At 41.9% G+C, this 15,430-nt stretch overlaps 2 long non-coding RNA genes and 1 other non-coding gene across 13 annotated transcripts in view; 2 read left to right on the top strand and 1 right to left on the bottom strand.

The window, feature by feature from the left end:
• Positions 1-350: 350 nt before the first annotated feature.
• Positions 351-4,056, bottom strand: LOC147363432 (uncharacterized). Its single transcript, XR_015137084.1, has 2 exons — positions 3,245-4,056; positions 351-3,157 (listed from the first exon to the last, which is right to left on the bottom strand). It is a non-coding gene; the product is annotated as an uncharacterized LOC147363432 (long non-coding RNA).
• Positions 4,049-15,430, top strand: part of LOC147363429 (uncharacterized) — a 147,345-nt gene continuing 135,963 nt past the window's right edge. For 7 of the 11 annotated variants that reach the window (XR_015137082.1, XR_015137074.1, XR_015137081.1 and 4 more), the window contains exons 1-2: positions 4,086-4,655; positions 6,842-6,904. This is a non-coding gene — a long non-coding RNA (uncharacterized LOC147363429). Of the gene's footprint in view, positions 4,656-6,841; positions 6,905-15,430 lie in introns of all 11 variants that reach the window. The other 4 variants (XR_015137080.1, XR_015137076.1, XR_015137075.1 and 1 more) reach the window with 3 other exon arrangements.
• Positions 4,665-4,757, top strand: TRNAI-UAU (transfer RNA isoleucine (anticodon UAU)). Its single transcript is given in 2 exon segments — positions 4,665-4,702; positions 4,722-4,757. It is a non-coding gene; the product is annotated as a tRNA-Ile (tRNA).

Raw genomic sequence — 15,430 nt, 5'->3', positions numbered from 1 at the left:
TAAGAAATGTCCCTGTTTGGAGGATAAAAATGTGGTCACACGAACTCTTTACATACTATTTTCTGTCAAACTATTCCCACTGGTAATAGTTAGAAACACAATAGATACAGACACACAAATCTGCTTGAAGACAGCCCAGGTGTGGCGGGGTCGATTCAGGAAGAAGTGCAGCCCGAGCTGCTTTGCTCCATGGAGCACTGTTTGGTTTGTAGGTGGGAGAAACTAAGAGGCTGAAGAGCTGAGCCGAAAGCAATAGTTCTCAAGAGTGATATATGATTTTAAAATGTACGTCTGGGTTTGTCTAAAAGAGCTCTTTTAATACGTACAAAATAAAAAGTCTGACACGAAAGCAGTGTTGTTAAAATGGCAGCATCTTTTCTTTAACATCACATAAAGTCACGGTACATTTTATAGGATACGGCAACTTAGAGTTGATGAAATATGGTATACTTGTTCCCATGTTTGAATGTCTCTATGGCAGAGATTCCTGGAAGTGGAACTGCTGGGTCAAAGGACATGTATTTGATAGATTCTGCTTAACTGTCTTAAAAAAACAAAAAGACTGAACAGTGTCCATTTCCCCATACTCTTTCTAACACTGAAATGCCATCAGTCTTTAAATGTTTTTCTCCTCTGACAGGTTCTCACCATGTCATTTCAGCTTCAATCCAGAGTCAAGGGAATCTGTATTTCCCCAAATTATCATGTTCCTCTCCTGTATGTAATTGGTTCAAATCTGTATCACACTTCCCTAGAGCTTGGGCCGTAAGACCGACACATCTTTCTCCTCCAAAGGACAAATAAAGGGTCATTTCTCCATGTGGTGCTGGTAAGGATCATGGACTATTAGGATTAGAAGGGATTTTAGATATTGCCAAATTCTAGAAGTTCTGAAAGACATTCAAGATGGTTCTCACTGTTACAGGTGATAGGGCATCTTCTCTATTTCTACTTAGAAAAATAATAAAAGAATTCTTTAGTCCACCTCTTGCCCCATGAACGTGAAATCACTCTGGGAACACCTGGTGCCTGCTGACCAGCTCCTGCAGTGGTCCCTGAATACCAGATGTGTGTTTACGATTCAGCCACAGTCGTGGGTCCTAAGTGCTGAGTTTTGACTCCTCTGCAGCACCTATCTAAAATCATATATTGCTTCATATACAACCATAATGGAATGCTGGCTTAAAATATAAAAAGTTTGCTGAAATAAAGTAAAAGAAGACCATAAAATGAAAATTCTACAAATCTAGTTCAAGATGATCTTCATTTACTTGATGTGCAAATTGCATTTGGCTAATCAAAATGTTTATCTTGTATGTCAGAGGCAAAAACCAAGAAGACAAAATACAGTGATCATTATATCCAATTTGGTCTTTCATTATTAGGAATAAAGACCAGCCATATCCACTTCATGTTATTTGCAGAATGGTGCTTACACATAGCAGCCGGAACCCTTCTGTTTTAGCTTATCATTTAGACACAAAAAGCATGAAAGTAATAAAAATAAACCAGTTTTTAAAGTGCAAAAAGCATAAATTCTAAACATTCATTTAGGAAAGCAGTTTGTGTCTATTTTTGATGCTACAATGAGTCATTACATTTCATACATTTTAATATACATTTGTCCTAAGACCAGTATATGCTCTTTTAAAGACTGTTAACAAAGCATGCTTTTCTCTTACATAATTAAAGTAAATCAAACATTTTGCATTACATGGTAAATGGGAAGTCGAAACTAGTCTTATGATACTAGGGATATTACTCAAGTTTATTTTAATATCATACCTATATCTAAAATAAGTTTTAAGAATCACTTCTTTGTTACACATCACACAAATTATTATATGATTAAATCAGCACAAGCTGTTGTCAAGAGTATACATGGTAAAAGGAATTCTCCAGTCAAGATAGGATAGAAAACTCTGGTTTAGATCTCATAGTTTACAAATGAGGAAACTGAGGCCCAGAAAGGGTAAGAGATTTACTTAAAGTCGCACAGCCAGGGAGGGCCAGACTCAGACTCTTAGCTCAGTGCTCTTCAGGATGGGTGTGTCTGAGGTTAAGTGGTTTGAAGGTCTCAGGATACTCCTTCTTGCTGAAAACTCTCCAGTAGCAGAGGTTCTGACACTACCCTCTCTAGGTTTAGCACTGCCCTCACCAGCTTCCTCCGTTAGAGCCCCAATTTCCTTGGGGATTAAACTATTTTAGTTCTAAAAAGCTGTATTAGGTGTTGCCTTCCGTTCCTGTGCAATACAGTCAGTTAATATCTGCTGAACCAAAACTGTAAAGGGTGTCATACAAAGCAGTATCTGCTTGAACCATTACAAGATCTGAAAGTGAAGCGTGAAAAGGGAAGTTGGACCACCAGGGGCTATCTTTGCTCCTTATAGTTCACCAGAAATATTCCACCTGAGGAGCTAGGAGCAAGGACGAGCAGACTCTGCAAATGCTACTGGATCTGAGAAGATGCTGTGTTTGAGTCCATAACTTATTTTCTTGTCTTTCAGGAAATTAACCCCTTTCAATTTAGGGGAAAAATTATTCCCACCTGTGGGCAAATTATGCCTTTACCTTTAGAGTTTGTTCCGTGTTTTAGGAGGGACTTATTTCAAAGGCTCACTCTCTGCTGTCCTTGATTTACCAAGGACCCGGCAGAGTGGGCTCCAAGGAGCCCTAATCCTGGCATTTTGTAAACAGCTCTGCCTCCACCATCAGCCTGGTACCTGAAGGGATCTTGCAGGGGTGTTGACCATCCTTCTTGAGCTCTGGATGCGTATCTCCCATCGTTCACAAACCATCTGGAGAGGCTTACTCCTCTCCTTTCCCTGGGTGCATAACACAGTGTGCACAAAGCATTGACCTTCCTGAAAACACCCCCTTCAGAGGCCCCTTCCTTACACAGAGCCTGTGTCTGTCACCTCGGCCTTTGCCTGATCATTCCAGTCTCTTCTGCTCCAATTTCAAGGCTTTTCTACAGTCCTACTCTTGACTTCATCACCCAAACACAATCTGTTAATGACAGTCATCACCATCAAGGTGATTGAGCTTCCCTGGCGGCTCAGACGGTAAAGGTTCCCGCCGGCAATGTAGGGGTTCAATCCCTGGGTTGGGAAGATCTCCTGGAGGAGGAAATGGCAACCGGCTCCAGTATTCCTGCCTGAAGAATCCCAAAGACAGAAGAGTCTGGTGAGCCCGTCCATAGAGTCGCAAAGAGTCCGACAAGACTGAGCAACTTAACACTTACCTTCCCTTCATCACGGTGATTATGCATGATCATTATTCTGCCCCCATCCCTTGCTCGTGATGGTTCTGAAATTTATTGACATAGTGTTCTCTTGTTTGTTGTCCTGGCTCTCCCAGGAAAGCAGAGATCATCAAACAGGGTGACCAACATGCCAACAGAGGCGCAGGAGACAATCGATGAAAGGAATCCGAGAGGGAAGGGGTCGGGGGACTTAGTGGAGGAGGCTGCTGATAAACTCCCAGAGGTCCCCACTAGAGTTATCTATCGAGGATAACAGACACAGTGCCTAGAACTCTCCAGAATGTTTACATTAAAAAATTTTTGAGATCAGAAAAAATATAATAAATGTAACGATAAATACAGCCTGGATTATATTTGTGTTTTATAGCAGCAAAACATAATTTTTAAAATTTTATTATTTTTTTTTATGCAGAAAGGGGCCCACAAAGACGAAGTGCATAGGGGGCGGGACAGTCATAATTCAGTCCTGGGTATGGTTTACACTTTCCGCTTTCAAAAAAGAAATGGATATCCAGATATTTGTATGAGACCTCTTGATTTTACATATTAGGAACTCGCTTTAAACAAAACATACATTGTGTGGCCCAACAAAAGACGTGGGACCCTAGCCTGCAGCCTCTTGAAGACTCGGGCTATCATCGTGTCCCCGGAACGCCAGTGGCTTGATACGATTTCGGGGACACTTCTTCAGCCTGAGTGCCCGAGCACCCCACTCAGAACAGAGTAGGGGGCAGTAGAAAGCCTTCGGGACACAACAAGGGTCTGACGGTAAAATCCCCGCCCAGTCCCGTGTTGGAAGCTCGAAGGCCACTTCGGCCCCGGCACTCTGGAGCCTCAACCGGCGGTTGCCGACTTCGCTCGTTCGCGGGTTTCCCGGCTCCCACCGACTTCCAGAGAGCGCAGGTTAGGGGGTGGGGTCTTCCTGCTCACCAGGCAGGCTGGAGCACGGGGCAGGGACAGTCGTCCGGGACATCTACGGCCCCGGAGCCCAGGCCGCCCCGCTCCATCCCTCGCAACAAGGCCCGCCCACCGGCCGCAGCCTGTCTCCCGTGTGAGACCGGCTCCTCGCGGGGTCTGCTCCCGGCAGGCGAAGCTCCACACCAAGGACGCGGAGGTGGTTTTAAGACCGCAGCGGCCAGGGCTCCTCCTCCCGCGCTGCTCAGGGAGGCGGGCTGAGCTCTTTACACGGCCCTGACAAACGACCCCGCCATTCCAGACGGAGACTTCCGCAGCCTCCCCGCCTTCACTTGGCCCGGAGCTGCCGGACCGGAAGCTGCGGGGTCTCTGGGCCCCGGCTAGTTCCCGCCGTGCCGCGAGCCGAAGGCGCGCATGCTCCGCAGAGGCCCGCACGGGGCCTGAGTAAACCCTGATAGAGCCATCGCGAGGCGGGGTAAGCGGAGCTCCAGTGGCGCAATCGGTTAGCGCGCGGTACTTATACAGCAGTACATGCAGAGCAATGCCGAGGTTGTGAGTTCGAGCCTCACCTGGAGCATGACCCTTTTGGATACCCGCACGTTCCCCACTTTTACCTCCGTGCTCAAGGAAACGAATCAAACTCTCTTTACACTCCTCAGTTCCTGTCTCTGACTACCCTGCGTGCGTCTTCTGCTCCTCTGCAGGCAGGAAGCCGCTCGTATCCGCCCCTCTTACTCGCTTTCCAAGCTACTTGTTGCCCCTGCGAACCATCCAGCTGCCCGAACCCGGACGTTTACCTGCTGCTCCCTCTCCCTAGGCATTTCCTTTAACGGCATCCAATCCCGGATCCCGATACCGGGGATGTGGACCACAGGGGCGCTGCACCGGTGATGGGGCCCTACCTGGGTCTCGTCATCGAAAATTCCGGCGCCCTCTCTACGGGGCTTGCCCGAGCTCCCGGAGCCGGTTCCCGGCCGCTGCCCCTTACCCAGGACCAGGAGCGGCGGGGTGCGCGTTGGGTGGCGGGGCGGGAGCCGAGCGACCACTCCCGCGAAGCCCAGAGCAGGAGCGGTCGCTTTCCTCCTTTTTAACTACTACTAACTAGTCGTCGCCCCCTCCCTCGGATCTTCAGAGCCTCTAGGCGGCGGGCCCTTCTCCCCTCCCCAGGCCTCCAGGCCTCCCTGGGCGGATCTGCGGAGTTTGGGGAAAGTGCCTGGGCGTTTTCCTCCCCATTTGTGCCCCTTCTCCCCGGTGTCAGTCAGGAGGGGTGGAATTCGCTGGCAGGCGGGAGAACAGACGTTTTCTAGGGATATCCTTTCCTGCCCGCCGCACACCCCAAGTTCAGAAGTACCCCCGGGAAGCAGGAAATCTGCCAGCTGGATTTGGAATGTTCCAGCACGTGAACGCACCCCTGAGGCATGGGGCCCGCTTTGCTAGCTGATGGGTGGGCGGGGGGCGCCCCACATCCCCGGGAGGTGGGGCGAAGTGGGGAACAAGAGTAGCTGGGTTGAGAGGCCTCCCGGACGCGTTCTCTAAGCGTGGTTTCAGCTGTTTTTATGAAGTGTGCTAGTAAACTCCTGGGATGGAAATACTACCAGGGTGCTGAGAAGAAAGACCTAGAAAGCTCTGAGAAAGTGGGCGGAGCTCTGTCTCCTCGGCTACTAACCCCAGCCCCCGGTTCCGAAAGGGGAGCCCCACACCACCTGGAATGTGACAAAGTCCGCCCAGTCACCTAACCTGGCTGGACCAGACGCTTTCGCTCACAGGCTCATCCTCTGCAGATGGTGAGCGCTCCCCTTTAGAAATCTAGCCAACCTGGAAACAAATATCTATCCCGCCACCCCGACACAAAAAATTGGCTTAGTATTTTTTAAATAGCTTTATCGAGATATAACTCATATACCCTACCATTCACACACTTAGTTTGCAGTTCAGTGGATTTTAGTACTTTCACAGATAGGTGCAACCATCAATCACCACAGTCAATTTTAAAACATTCTTATCAACTCTGTAGGAAATCGTGTATCCTTCAGCTATGACCCCACCCCACCCCTAAATAATCACTAATTTACTTTCTGTCTCTACATTTCCCCGTTTCTGGACCTTCATATGAATGGAATCATAATGGAATCATAATGTGTGACTGGCTTCTTTCAATGTTTTCCAAGATTCATCCTGTTCTACCTTGTATCAGTACTTTCTTTTTTTTTTTTTTTTAATTTATGGCTGGATAATATTCCATTGTGTGGATTCTTTCCAGTTTTGAATAGAGAAAAGGCTGGCATTTTAAAAACATTTGCTGAAAAATTTTTAAGAAGGAAATTAATGTTAAAATGTACAAAGCGTAAAAACAGTCACATTTGCCAAGTGTATAATTTTTAACTTTCAGAGGTTATCATTGCAAGAACTGGTCAGATATTTCCAAGAGGTCAGCTAAGAGTTGAGCATGGACTGGGCCCCCCACGTGGACAGAAACAAATGAAAGGTCATTCTGCCCAACCCCCTGTCCACATTGGGAATCCCTTCTACAAAATCCCAGCTACTATTTGAAAAGTTTTAGCATCAGCATGTCATTTCTTCTCAAGGTGATGCATTCCACTTTCTGTCAACTCTTAACGGTTAGAACATTCTTCCTCTTAAATATTGTTTCTGTCCCTACAGGTTATTGCTGGAATGATGGTGGTTTGGGGAACTCTTTTTCTGGTGAGGCGGTGAAGTGGGAAGGTAAGAAGCTAAATTAGTTGTCTTTGCTCTATTTAAGCTAGAAATCACCAGATAGATTATTAGTGGATTACAAACAAACAAATAGACCACTGGCAGATTTGTAGGTCAGTGTCTTACTGTGAGGTTGATAGGACTTTTAAAGGTTGTGAAGGGTGATAAAGATCGAGTCAGAAAATTATGGAAACATGATATAAAAACCATAAAGTACTACATATACAGGTATAAGGAGGTGGCATTCCTATCACCACAAAACTAGTGGATTAGACCTGTATGTAGGGAGGAAGATGGATAAATATGAGGTGGATAAACTCAGAAGGCAGGGTGAAGTTATAGCTGAATATCTGTAGATGTCTAGCCGGAGGGAAGCCTGACCCACCCATTGAACTCCACTGAACTATACACACAGGTTGACATTAACTTTGTAGATGGCTTTGAACAGGCTAATTAAAATTGTGTGTGATACAAAGAGCTGGAAGGGAGTGCAAATTCAGTAGAATTTGAAGGTAGAATAAGAGACAAATGTTCTGACAAGTGACAAGATGCAGTTTGATAGAGATAATTGTAAGCCTGTGTTCAGTTCAGAGTTCACTGTGGTCAGTGCCTGGCTTAACAGCTGTTTGCATATAAAGAATCTGGGCATATCGGATATGCACAACCTCAGTCGTCCTGGCCCTGTGATTCAACTGCTGAGTATGTCATCCGATTATTAATGCATTACTACATAATGCATTACATGGTGTGGTGTCAGAGATCATAAAACAGCAGTGTGTGGAACAAATCTAGCCTCCAGACAGGTTTTATTTGGATTTCTAGCGCTGACTTGTAAAGTGTTGAAAAAATTATAATCATTTGCCTGTACATTCGGAGGTTTTACTGCAATGCCTAGATTTCAAGTTTTCAATGAAAAATTAGAAGAGTTGTCCATCTCAAGCCCTTATTCCCACATGGCAACTTTTTCCTCCCCTTTGGATGAGCATGTTTGTGATCTTCCGTTTGTCACGGTCCTACAACTCCCCACTCATCCCAAACACAGAGGTGGGTACCAGCTGCCACTGTTCTGCCCACTTCACTTGCTTTGCTGTTTTCTTCACCACTGACTCATTCCTCTCATTTGTGACCCACAGTCATTGAGTGTGTGGGTAAAGATAGGGAATACTCATGTTGAACTCACCCTGATGGCTATAACCTATGTGAACACAACCTATTTAAAATTCAACAAACAAAATCCCCAGTTCTTTATTATGAAAAATTTCAAACATATCCAAAGTAGAAAAAATAGTGTATTTAAAAGTAGAGAATATATATATATATATTTAATATATATCCATCCATCACTACTTTTGAGAATTGTCATTTATCTCATTCTCACAACATTTTCCCCTACCATAGTCACCAAAATATTTTAAAGGAAATCCCAGCTATGGTTTAATTTGACTTGTAAATACCTCAGTATGTATACCCAACAGGTAGCCACTTTTTAAAAGAGCATAACCACAGTATCATTATTACACCAAACAAGGTTGATAATAGCGCCCCTACATCATCTAACACCTTGTCTGCGTTCAAATGTCTGCACTTAGCTCTGAAAGATATTTTTACCATTGGTTTATTTGAATCAAGAGCCAAGCAAGGTCCACACACTAAATTTGATCAATATATCTTAAATATCTAAATCTATCTCTCTTTTTTCATTTATACTAATTACCCATTCTCATTTATGATGTTTATTTATTTTATTTTTAATTATTGGCCCTGCAGCATGTAGGATCTTAGTTGTCCCACCAAGGATCGAATCTGTGTCCCCTGTAGTGGAAGCCTGGGGTCTTAACCACTGGGCTACCAGGGAATTCCCTGATATTTGTTTGTTGATTTATAGAATTTCCCACAGAATTTGGCTAATTGAATAACAAGGCCTCGTTTCAAAAGTTCTTCAATCCCCCTGACATTTAGATCTAGAAGCTTGGTAATATTAAGATTCAATTAAAAAAAAAGATTATAGGTGGCACTATATACTATTGTATCACAAGAGGGAAAGTACATAATGGCTGGTTGTTCTGCTTTTGCTCATGATTTCAGGTGTGGTCAGCCTGGTCCATGCATTACCAAATGCCACATCAGCCTCTAACCTAATGATTTTAGCAGCTGCTGATGCTCTGTCTAGGATTATTTTTGTATTAAGGATTACTCAATAATGGTTTCTAATTCTGTTATTCCCTCTGTATTTGTGACTGCTACTTAAAAAAAACACAAAAAACCTTTTTTTCCATAGACTATTTGGTTTTCCTAAAGCACAATTCACATAGAAAAGGTTAAATAATATTGCTGGACTCTTCCTTTCTCTACTAATCTTTAGAAAAATGTATTGATGCTCTAACAATTCCCATAGGTGACCAATTAGTTTTTTTATTTCACAGCTTTTTAAAAAAGGTATGTTTGACATACAATGAACTGCATTAATGATGTTGAGTAGCTTTTCTAGTGCTTGTTAAATATTCAGTTATCTTCTTTGGTGAATTATCTATTAAAATCTTTGGCCTGTTTTTTATTGAGTTATTCATGTTTTTATTATTGAGTTATAAGACTTTTTGAATATTCTAGATATAATTCCTTTGTTGTGTATATGTTTTGTAAATAATTTCTCTCAGTTGTGGTTTGAGTTTTGTTTTTCTAAATGGTGTCTCTTGAAAACCAGACTTTTAAATTTTGATGAAGTTCAATTTATCCATTTTTTCAATTATGGATGATACTTTTGGTGTTATAGCTAAGAAATTTTTGCTTAACCCAGAGTCACCAAGATTGTACTCTCTATTTTAGCTCTTACCTTTAGGAGTTCACTTTTGTGTATGATGTGAGTAGAGGTCTAAATTTTTCTTTTTTTGTGTATGGATATCCAATTCTGGCACCGTTTGTTGAAAAGCACACCTTTTCCTGATTGAATTGACTTCACAGATTGTCAAGAATGAATTGATCATAATTGTGCTGGTCTTTTGCTGGACTTAATTCTATCTTATTGAGCTATATGTCAGTGTGGTGTCATGTATTGGTTACTGTAATCATACAAATACATACATACCACATATAAAGTTATATATATTTATATGATTATAGTAATCAACACATAACACTATATATACACACATTAGGGTTAGTTTGCCAATTTGTATGAAAATATCCTGGGATTTCTACAAATCTGTTCAGTGAGAATTGCCTCCTTAACAATGTTGAGCCTTCTGATTCCATAAATAAGATGTATATCTTCACTTATTTAGGCCTTTAATTTCTGTAAACAATGTTTTATAGTTTTCAGGGTTGTAATGTTGTATTATTTCTTCCTTAAATATTTGGCAGAATTCACTAGTAAAGTACTGTGGGCCTGCAGTTTTCTTTGTAGGAAAAATTTTTTAAAACCCTACAAATTCAGTGTTTTTTTTTTTTTTTGTAAGATAAATATGGAGGCTATGCAGGTTATTTATTTATTTATTCTTAAATGAGTTTTGGCATTTTGTGTCTTTCAGAAAATTTTGTCTTTTTCATTACATTTGTTAAATTTATTGACTTAAAGTTATTCATAATATTCACTTCTTTTTAGAGTCTGTAAGTGATGTCCCCTCTAACTTCTGATACTGATCATTTGTGGGGTTTTTTTGTCCTGATTAAACTCAGAAGATGTTTTCCACTTTTATTTATCTTTCACATATCTAGTTTTTTGTTTCATAGATTTTTTTTCTGTTGCTTTCCTGATTTTCATCTGATTCTGGTGCACTTGAAGAGAGTGTGGACTGTGCTGCTGTTGGGCAGCATGCTCTGTCAATATCAGTTATATCAAATTGGTTATAGAGTCTGCAAACCTTCTGTATCTTTGATTTTTCTGCCTGCTTGTTGTAGCTATTAGTGAGAGGAGGGCATGAAAATAACCGCTGCAATGATAGATTTTCTTGTTTCACCATTTAGTTCCATCTTTTCCTTCTTCATGTTGTTGGAGGCTCTGTTACTGGCCTTATAAATGTTTACAATTGTTGTGTACTCTTGATTCTGTTACCTGACCCTATATTCTATGACTGACCCTGTTACCATTGTTGATGCTTAATTTGTCCCATATTTGGCCAGGGTAAGTCCCATTAAGTTGGCTCCTAGGTCTTTTTGACATAATCTTAAATCTGAGATAGGATATGTTTCTGGCATAACAAGATATTTCAAAGTGCATTTTGTACTTGTCTTCTCTCAATCCTGGAATTGGCCATTTCTCCTAAGAGCCTGGTTCTTTTTGGTGGGAAATGTTATTTAGGTGAGCACAATCTGTGTGCTAGAGTTCCTTACTGCTACTCTGTGGTTGTCATATTTTCAAGCCTTTCCAATAGACAGAACTAGGACGTGCATATTTTTTTAAAGAGAGAAAAATAGGGACTTCCCTGGTGGTCCAGTGGCTAAGACTCCACCCTCCTAATGCAGGGGGCCTGGGTTTGACCCTTACTCCGGGAACTAGATCCCACTTACCACAACTGTAGATCCTGCCTGCCACAACTAAATATCCCACTTGCTGCAATGAAGATCGAAGATCCTGCGTGAAGATCCAGCTGAGACCTGGTGCAGCCCAGATAAATAAATAAATATTTTTTAAAAAAGAGAGAAAAATAAAGCTCGAGTTTATAGTGATATTTCCAATTCAAATGTAAATTACAGAATTTATACACTTTGATTTTATATTTGTATTGCTTTTCTCTTGCTCTAAAAATACTAGTTCTTTACAACTCTTACATAATTATTTATTTGCTATATCATACCTCATAATAGTTTAAAAGTAATATTATATGTTATTTCTCATAATAAGATTATTGCTTACAGTTTAAGGTTCCTTTGTGATTTCTTTTGTCCTTAGTTCATATTCAAAATACAGTGTTTTGGGACTGCCCCGGTGGTCCAGTGGTTAAGATCCTGCACTTCCACTGTAGCGGCTTGAGTTCAATCCCCGGTTGGGGAACTAAGTTCTCACATGCTACTTGGTATGGCCAAAAAAATTAAATTAAAAGAAAAAGAATATGCAAAATACAGTGTTTGAAGTATTGTGTTTAAAGTAATTTTTCTCTGTGGCTACGCTATCCACTTGATACTCAGTAAATACCTTTTGATTGAGTTTGTTTTACATTTTTAGGAATCTCTTTTTTTAAAATTTTTGATTGGAGGATAATTGCTTTACAATATTGTGTTAGTTTCTGCCACACATCACCATGAATCAGCCACAGGTATACATATGTCCTCCTCTGTTTTAATTTATCTAAAATATTTACATGCTTCTAAACTCAAAACTATAAAACAAGGTTTACTCCAAGAAGTCTAAACCTTGTCCCCTAATCCTGTTTTCATCTTTGTTTTTTTGTATAGGTGATAATTTAAAAATTGCTTTCTTGATATATCTTTCCATTATTTATTCTTAAAAAACATAAGCAAAGACACATCTGTGTTTGTATTCTACTTCCTCTCCTTCTTTTTCAAAAGCCCTTATATTCATTGCTGATTCCACAGGTAGTATATTCTGATTATTTCAAAGCTGTAAAATGGACTCTTCCTCATTCCTTATCACAGCGCATAGTATTCTGTCCCTGTGGATGTAGCATTGTTTATTCAGCTCGTCCTCTACTCATGAACAGTTGGATGTTTTCAGTCTCCTGGTTTTGTAGATGATGCTGCAGTGAAGTTTACAAAGTTTTGAATATTTTGCTATTTTATCTTTGAGATAGATTCTATATGTGGGATTGCTGGTCTGAGGACTGGATAGCTATAAAATATAAATATGTATGATTATATTTAATTTTATATATAGTAATTTATAGTATGTATAAAATGTAATATCATACATATATTATATATAACATACATAGGAACCTGGTGGGCTACAGTCCAAAGGGTCGCAAAAAGCTGGATACGACTAAGCAACTAAGCATAATATGTATATAAAATTATATATGAAAAATTATCTTTAAAGAGCGTTTATGATATGATGGTCCATGTGTATGAGGCCACTAGAATTCACATCATAAGAGCAATGCTTGAAGGACCTGGGCCAAGTGATGCTATAGGGGGCATTTTCATGTCCTCCAGTTCCAGTTCCAGGGGAGACACCACTTAATGCCTTTTCCCGGTGGTTATTTAAGGCAGTGGAATTTACTGGAGGCCCTGACATAGGCATGGCTGGCTGAGGACCTCACCTCACAGAGCTGCCCTGGAGAGAACCCAGGCTTAAAAAAGTCTACAAGATTCCACCTTCTGACCCTTAGACTCTGCCCTGCTGCCTTCAGCTTAACCCATCTCTGTTGAGTCTTTTAGTTTTATAATATTCAGTCATTTGAAAAATCATTTTATTTAGCCAGTTATTTTATTATCTTCATATTTCCTAATTTTTCTTATCTTTAAAAATTTGTTCTGTCTTAACTGTTTCATTCTTTTAAATACTCTGGTTAATGAGCAGATTTCCTTCTCTAACTTTAATTACACACCCTTCCTTTCATATCTGGTCTTTGCATTCATTTCCGCTTAGCCTTCTTTCAACTTTTTATTCTAAATTCATTAATCTTCTGCTATCTGTTTTTTGCTTTTTAGTGTAAACTGTAAAACTGAATTCTCTTTAAGTGTTTCTGTGTTCCCTGTTGGTTGGCGGGCCCTTTGGGAATAGAACCCCTTGGCAGGTGGGTGGTGTAGGGTTCATCCTGAGGGAAAGCCTGGTGGGGTGAGGATCTTTCCCCCTCTGTTGGCTCCCTGCCTTTTCCCATGGAGCCCTTGACAACTCCTGACCTTAATGATCCAAGGGACTAGATGTTCCTCTTATTTCCCATAACAATAAGCCATCAGTGATGACCAGAATTGAGACTCCAAGGAATATGGCTCCCAGAGAAGAGCAGGCTGAAGAGGGATATATGACTTGCTTTCAAATATTCAGAGAAGGCAATGGCACCCCACTCTAGTACTTTTGCCTGGAAAATCCCTTGGATGGAGGAGCCTGGTAGGCTACAGTCCATGGGGTCGCTAGAGTCGGACACGACTGAGCGACTTCACTTTCACTCTTCACTTTCATGCATTGGAGAAGGAAATGGCAACCCACTCCAGTGTTCTTGCCTGGAAAATCCCAGGGACGGGGGAGCCTGGTGGGCTGCTGTCTATGGGGTCGCACAGTCGGACACGACTGAAGCGACTTAGCAGCAGCAGCAGCAGCAGCAGACATATTCAGTCTTTTTTAAAAAGTCTTTATTAAGTTTGTTTTAATATTGCTTCTGTTTCATGTTTTGGTTTTTGGCTGCAAAACACGTAGGATCATAGTTCCCCGACCAGGGATGGAACAGGGGATAAGAATCTGCCTGCCAATGCAGGAAGTGGGTTTGACTCCTGGTCTGAGAAGATCCCACAGGCCATAGAGCAACTATGCCCACACACCTCAACTACTGAGCCCACACTCTAGGGCTCATGAGCCGTGATTGGTGAGCCCAGACACCTTTGAGCCTGCACACTGCAACTACTGAAGCCTGAGCACCTGGAGCCTGTGCTCTGCAACAATAGAGTCACCACAGCGAGAAGCCCGTGCACCACAATGAGGAGTAGCCCCTGCTCGCCGCAACCAGAGAAAGCCTACGTGAAGCCACAAAGACCCGGTGCAGCCAAAAATAAAAATAAATAGTAATAATAAAAGAAGAGGTCTGCTAACGTTTGAGTCTCTGATTCTGAAGACTAGCTTCATCAGTTCTCTTTCCGTGGTTTGAGTGTTCAAGCTAAAAAAGTACCCCTTTGCGATGGCTGGTTAGATTGGGTTTCTCACTTGTAACCAAAAGGGATTTTGACTCGTGCAATTATTATTGATGTTATGTATAAAACATTATTTTATATCGATGGCTGGTTTTTCAAATTTCTTAATAAGAATTCCTTTCTGAAGGAAATGGCAGCATCCAAGCATTCAAGCTCTTAAACTGGCCTGGGGATGAAGTTCATAGATACTCCCCTGTGCCTTTGCACAGAGCCCAGCCCCTGCTACCAGCACACTTGCCGCCTCTACTTGAATGACTCATCCAAAGCACAACACTTGGTTTTTTTTTCCCTCCCAAACCTGCTTCTCTCCTAGTCTTTCCCATCCCACAAATGGTCCTTTCGTCCATTCATCTGGATTCTAAGTGAAAAGCTTCGGTGGTAGCCTTCATCATCCCCTTTTGCTCCCTCTAGATCTAACCCATCAGCAAGTCCCAAATCTCCCTCCTCTTGGTATACTGGGCCCTGCCTTCCCCTCTATCCACAGTTTCTATTGTCTCCTGCTTGGACTCTGCAGTAGCTTCTTAACTGACTCACTGTCTTTACCTCTTAGCCTTCTCCTATCTCTTCTCCACACTGAAGCCCAAATGGGCCTTTCATTACACAAATCAGATCCTGTCATTTCCTTGCTTAAAACCATCGATGGCTTTCCAGTGCCTGCAGAACAAGATACATAGGCCTACAGTGGTCCAAAAGGCCCCAGCTGTTTTTATCAGACCCTGCCTGCTTCTCCAGCCTCAG

This window comes from Bos grunniens, chromosome 11, assembly GCF_055505025.1.
Source record: "Bos grunniens cultivar Pamir isolate PY7600 chromosome 11, Bosgru_T2T1.0, whole genome shotgun sequence".
Taxonomy (NCBI): Eukaryota; Metazoa; Chordata; class Mammalia; order Artiodactyla; family Bovidae; genus Bos; species Bos grunniens.
The sequence above is the reverse complement of the archived record's forward strand: the minus strand, read 5'-3'. Positions and strand labels throughout refer to the sequence as shown.